General features: G+C 36.0%; 1 long non-coding RNA gene across 1 annotated transcript in view; it reads left to right on the top strand.

Annotated features, from left to right (window-relative positions):
- Positions 1-2,491: 2,491 nt before the first annotated feature.
- The window catches only part of LOC122138047, a 43,502-nt gene continuing 38,973 nt past the window's right edge, over positions 2,492-7,020 (top strand). Inside the window, exon 1 of the long non-coding RNA XR_006155280.1 lies at positions 2,492-2,623. This is a non-coding gene — a long non-coding RNA (uncharacterized LOC122138047). The remainder of the gene's footprint in view (positions 2,624-7,020) is intronic.

A 7,020-nucleotide genomic window follows, 5' to 3' on the forward strand; every position in this document is an offset into this window, starting at 1 on the left:
CAGCCCTGCATTCCTGTGGGAGGAGAGAGACAGCGAGAGTCGGTAAAGTGGATCAGTTCAGTGCTGACATTGTACAGCATGACCTTAGATGAGCTTGGCATTTTGATGTATGAAGATTCAACTCAATACTGAAATAAACTTCACTCTAAGTTGCAGTTTTACAGTTATTTTAAGTACCTCACTCAGTATTTTAAATGTTTATGTACTTTTACTTGAATTAAAACCACTGATAGTGCTATTTACATGCATTTACATCTGCATTTTTGCCATTCATTTTAGCCTTTTACACAAATGTACAGTACATATTCTAGAAGTATCTAAAATCCAGAAGGTGATGGAAATTACATTATTTTTTTTTTAAAACACTGAAATTCAGTGTTATTATTATTATTTTTTTTACATCTATTATTATAGCATTTAATATTTATTTTTCAGCGTTTATTTAAATTTTAGCTTAGGTTATAATAATTTTGTTACAAATTATCTTTGTTTTAGTTTTAGTACTTAAACTTTTTATTTACTTTTATTTAATTTAGTTAGTTGCCAAGGCAACATTTCTAATTTCCATTATTCCCATAATTTTCACCCAATATTTCTCTTTCTTTTTCTTTCTTTCTTTCTTTCTTTCTTTCTTTCTTTCTTTCTTTCTTTCTTTCTTTCTTTCTTTCTTTCTTTCTTTCTTTCTTTCTTTCTTTCTTTTTTTAACATCAACTTTATTTTTTAAATGACCAAAAACAATTTTTAGAAATTTGTACTAGCTGTTTGTGAAAACTAACTATTAGTTAGCAATAACAACACTTGCTGTTTTGTTGCCAGTATGATATTCTACATGGATTTTATTTCCATCCCATGCAGTATGTAAGCCAGAAAATCTGTAAAATAGGGCCCAGTATACTTTGTTAATATTAAGACATTTTTCATATTGATTTTTCACAGGTGTTTTGTCTGTATTTTGAATTACGTATTACATTACTTTGTGTTTTTGGGTTAAAGGAAATGTCCGCAAACTTGTATGTTGGAAGAAAATCTTCCATTTTCCCACAATCTTTCCCCTTATTTCATAGCATCTACTTTGACCTTTTTTTTTTCTTTTTCACTTTTTAAAGTCACTTGTGCTTTACTTTTACTGCTTAGGCAAGCAATGTTACCATGGAAATTATAAATTATTTAATCCATTTCCTCTCTTTCCTACGTTTTTTATTACTCTAAAAGCAAGATGTATTTTTTCTGAAAGAGCAAAGCAATCACTGAAATATTATGTGCTTCAGTATTACTCTAGCAATTATTACTGAAGCCAAAGCAAAAATATTTGCAAATAAAAATCACTCTAAAATGTATCAACCATAAAAGGTCACATACTGAAAGATACCCCTATGACAGAGAGGATGAGAAGGCATATTCCTCTCTGCTAGTGCACTCATTTTCCTCCAAGCACACTTAAGTGAAGGTGCTATAAAGGCAAAAGCATGATGTACAGGCACTCAGCATCCATATTTGCAAGAGTTAAAGCACTAAGAGCAGATAAATCTCACAGATGCTAACAGAGAGAAGAGTTTGCACCCTCCCTCTTCATGATTTAGTCTCCATTCGCCTGCTAACACAACACTCATAAACACACGCACAGGTTGTCCACAAACCCACAGCACTTTTCAATGGCAGTAAAGCCAAATTCTGGATAGTGTCATGCTCTGCCCAGAACTGCTGATGTTAAAAATATGTCTGAAATTCAAAGAATTGATGAAAGGAACTGATCATGCTAACAGCTAAGAAAAGTTTGTGAAACAAGTGTGTGAAGCAAAACTTATATCTAAATACAAACAGTACAAAATGTACATCTATAAGTATATTATATAACATTTATATTTAAACGAAAAAAATATTTAAATTATAATGAAAAATTTCAGTAAAATGCAACTTCCGTTCTGTTTGAGTTTTCATGTGGTTTCATAAGACTTGAAATGTAGAGTAGAGTCACATGGTGCATTTTGGAGGAGGATGACAAAGATTTGTAAGATAAAAAACATAAACTGCACTCTACATTAGAGGTGAGAACTGGAACAAATCTCAGGAAATATACTGTTTTTTCAGTGCAGACAAACTCTTTAGTGTGGTAAAAGCACACAAGATGCTTTACATGATCACCCTTTTAAACTGGTTTCAGAGAATGTGGATAAAAGACATCTATTTGCTAGACCTGTACAGTCAGACACAGCTCAAACTGTTTAATCAAGCTTGTACAAATAGCTTCATACACACAAACGCATGAGCACACTCCACAAGGCCTTAAATAAGATAACAGGAAGACAGTGTGTGCTGCCGGTACAGATAAAGATCTGATCTATTGTGTGTGAGCTTGTGCATAGTTTGGGTGTGTGAATATGTGCGTTCTTCCGCAGATGTGTGTGTGTGTGTGTGTGTGTGTGTGAGAGAGAGCGAGAGAGAGAGAGAGAGTACTGTATGTTTATCTCTGTGCATATTTGTGTGACACTGAGCCTCAAATAACCTCCTGTCACAGACCTTCCGAGACTGACGTTATTTGTCTCGTATACTCTCACAGACTGTACAGCTGTTACCCTGATGTGCATCTCTACTGACATTCTGCTGCCCAACACTTGTGATTCAGGTATTGTGTGATCAGCGAGCACAAACATTGTCACCATGTTACATTGCAAATATAGTGTATATTGCACAACAATGTTTTAAAACAAATGTTATTTTGCAATGTCACATTTGCAATATTGTTAGTTTATCTTGACTCAGTCACTTCTGGCTTCTTTACTGTAACATCGGAAACATGCATTTTCTACAAATCTGCTTTGAAAAAATTTGTATTGTGAAAAGTGCTATACAAATATGTGAACTGAATCGAACTGCAAACACATTTATAATATAAAGTGATCTGGAAATGTTGCAAAAAGACATGGTAGGTTTTCTAAGAGAAGCCTTAAAATAATCTGTAATGTATTTGCCAAGCATTGTTTTTAGACTTTAAGCCTTCTGTAAAAAATATAAAAACAAAACAAAACAAAAAACATTAAAGTGTGGGAGACCTAAAGTTTAACTAGAATAAAAAAGAGGGAACCCTAGAAAATACCATGAGAATAAATAAACAAACAAACAAAAACTATATAAGAAGCCATATTAAACATCTCAGAACATTTCTGCAATGATATAAAATATGATTCAAAAACCTTTAACATCTGTCATATCGAATACATTCATTGTTACAACCTCTCTACAACTAAAGTAAAACATGTTTACACTTTTGATGTTCTGGGAGCCTGTTGATCGATTTAATAAATAAACTTTGTTTAGAATATTAATACTGAATTAACATTTGTTAATATTTCTTTTCATCCAAATGTTGAATGTCTTTGAATTTTAGGGACTTAAGTTAGCAAGCCTTGGAAAATGTGCAAATGACTCTGAGAAAGCATTATAGTTATAAACCATAAACTACTAAAGATAAACTGAAATTTATTAAACAACCTGCCAAGTTTCTCTCACTACTCACTGGAAGTATATAGTCTTTATATGTATTCAGGGACTTTTGGGTGAGAGAGTTTCGTTCTGACTCACTGGTTCACATCAGTCCCGCTAGTGAATGGGTCTTCCATGAGCAGATCACGAAAGGTCAGAGGTCAGATCAGAAGGCAGGATTACTGATCTAAACAGATTAGACTAAAATTTAGTTTTTTCTAGAAAACTGTGGGACAATTGGCCTGTTGATCAAGTGTGAGAGCCTGTTACGATTACAAACAGAGAGGCCGAATTTTTCCCTTGGTGTCTGAGGTAGGATCCCAAGTTGTTGCTTGGGATAAAATCATATTCAGTGTTTTTATATGTTAAGTGTGACTCGCTTTTGTCCCTTCAACTAAACACCAGAACAGTTTAACTTCATCATGACCTTTGACCTTGTCACTTCTCCCAAGCTAGTGTTTGGACAGGTTTGTATTGATGATGTCAGATGTGGCTGTCATGACGATGTGACACACAGTCACTCACAATGCAGCAGTAGTCACATGTGCATCTGACATATTTTGCACAAATGAATCTTTAGCTAGCTCTTTTGTGATTATTTTCTTCTGTCTTGAAATTTTTAGAGAACAGGAAATGAAAGTTCCGTATCAACTTCTGTGAGATATACAGATCGCATGACTGGACATAGGTCTGATTGTTTTGTATTTCAGGAAGCTTTTATAAACCAGTGAATGCATCTGAAGCTGTATTATTGCTGTACTCCTATGGAGACCCTGCGATTGCATAATGGTCTCATATTGCCATAGTTTCCAAACACCTTGAAGGTTTTCCTGTTTATTTACAACAAAGCAAAGGGGACATGATGTCCACCAAGAACTCCACCTCTCCCTTCATGTCTATGTATCTCTGTCTATCTTGGTTTTGCTCTTCTCATTTGTTCTTGAACAATAGATCTTAAAGCCTTTGTGTGGAATATATATGCTTTCAGGAGCAAGATCAGAATTTAACTGGAATGTTTGTGGAAAAACAATAACTGCATTCTGTCGTCACGGTCAAGGCCATATTAGTGGGGAGAAAATATGACATTAACTGTTAGAAACTCTTTAGTGACTCATGTTGGTGTAATTAAATTATTCATACACACACTGCCTCACACACACACAAGGCCAACATGAGGTGCTGAGTGGAGTAGATCAGGCTGCGATAAATCACATCTGCTCTGTGTGAAACCGATGATACAGACATACTCCATAAACTCCAGCATGCCAAAAAACACACATGGGAAACACTAAGAGAGACGGAGATAAACACATAAACAGATACTAAAGTTACATGTGTGGAAGAAGAGTACAAGGAGGCACTTGAGCTTTAGCTAAATCTTTAATACCATGTGCTTGTGTACAGACAGTTTGCAGTCACAGCTCAAGAAAATAAACACTTTAAATACTTTCTCTTAAACCAGACACAGCTATAAGTAAGCCTTTTTGGGGGGGGGGGGGAGGGCTTGCTCATGACCAACCTGTTTTTAGCGCAGCACATAAATAGCTTTAAAGGGGTCATATGATGTTGCTAAAAAGAACATTATTTCGTGTATTTGGTGTAATGAAATGTGTTTATGCGGTTTAAGGTTAAAAAAACACATTATTTTCCACATACTGTACATTATTGTTTCTCCTCTATGCCCCACCTTTCTGAAACGCGTCGATTTTCACAAGGCTCATCTCTCTGAAAAAGCAAGGTGTGCTGTGATTGGCCAGCTATCCAGCGCGTTGTGATTGGCCAAATACCTCGAGCATGTGATGGAAATGTTACACCTCTTAACATATTGTCATATGACAAAAACATAAAACCTATTATAAATTTGATATAAACATGATTTCTAGTCGTGTTTTCTTTTGGAAGGCAAAAACTAAGTAGTTTCGCTTTTACAGTGAAACACACAGCGTCTTTAACTTGCAGCTATAAGTTCCTGGGTGCACACATCTGTGAGGACCTCAAATGGACAGGAATTACAAAGAAACTAGTAAGTAAGGCCAATCAAAGAATGTACTTCCTGAGGAAATTTGGCAAGTCATCACAGATTCTCCATAACTTCTACAGAAGCGCTGTGGAGAGTGTGTTAACTTGCTGCATTGCTGTGTAGTTTGGCAACAGCACAACACAGGATAGAAAGGCTTTACAGAGGGTGATAAATCTGGCCTAGAAAATCACAGGGACTGATCTCCCCTCACTACAGGACATATACAAAAAAACGACCTGCGAATGGGCTTGCAACATCATCAAGGACACCACCCATCCCATCCACAATTTCTTCACCCTCATGAAGTCTGGCAAGCAGTACCGGAGCACTGCAGCCAGAACATCCAGACTCCAGAACAGTTTACACCCCCAGGCCATTAGACTGACAAATAGTCAAAACCCACTGCCACTTCCACCTGTATCATCAGCATAAACTCAGCCTGTTTAATGGCACTCTGCACTATACCTGCTGGACCTTAATACACTCATAACGCATACACTGACACTTTATCACCACTTGACACTTTACAATTTGTCACTTTATTGCTACTTGCACTGCACATTTATTCTGTGAAGAATTTTTTATTGACAGTTTTTTTTCTAATTAGCATACGGGTTCTCTTTTCCTTTTCTTTCTCTTTCGTCACTTTCTTTTTTTTATTATTATTTATATTTTTACTTACTTTACTGTATTTTCTATATTTTTTACACACTTTGTATTGCCTGTGTAAGTTATATTTGTTCCCATTATACCCTGTCATTCTCGAGAGGAGTAAGCAAAGTAAGAATTTAACTGTACTATAGTAGGCTACATATGACAATAAAGTTCTTGAATCTTGAATCTTGAATGATGTCTTCACGTTGTATTTGCATTCTGTGTGATGTCGGCACTTAAAAGCTGTTAAGCTGTTTTTTCCCCTAATCCATGTTCACAAACTGTTTTAATATAAGTATATATTATCAATATAATCGCATGATAAGAATAAATGGTCAAAATAATTTTTCAAATTTAATACAAAGAAGAAGCTGGTAAATGATTGGTCCGTGGCATCATAGGGTGCACATGCGCAGTTCATTCACTGTCAGCTGCTGTGCTGTCAATGGAATGCACTGCTCGTCTTTCAGTCAGTCACTCACTGAACAAAGCAGCCGCTCAGAGGGAAGCAAGACCTCGTGCTCACACAGGACAGTACTGATGACATTTAGAGAGTCGCTAAGGTTTGTCCAAAAGTTGCTAGATTTGTCGCTAGTTGCTTTTTGGAAAAATAGTCACTAAAGGGGTCTGAAAAGTTGCTAAATCTAGCGACAAAGTCGCCAAGTTGGCAACACTGCGCCTCCTTTCTTTGCGTGAACATTTAGGCGGTGTTATGCAAATCTTCCCACATACTGACGTAGATATGTGGGAGTGTGTTAGAACGAGCCGTTTTGGGGGGCGTGGATGAGTCTCAACTTTTATAAAGAATATGTCTTTGGATTTGAGACTTTAGTCTTTGCAACTTCACAGATCTTTTTATTCACCAT

This window comes from Cyprinus carpio, chromosome A3 (genome assembly GCF_018340385.1).
Source record: "Cyprinus carpio isolate SPL01 chromosome A3, ASM1834038v1, whole genome shotgun sequence".
In the NCBI taxonomy this organism is placed as follows: Eukaryota; Metazoa; Chordata; class Actinopteri; order Cypriniformes; family Cyprinidae; genus Cyprinus; species Cyprinus carpio.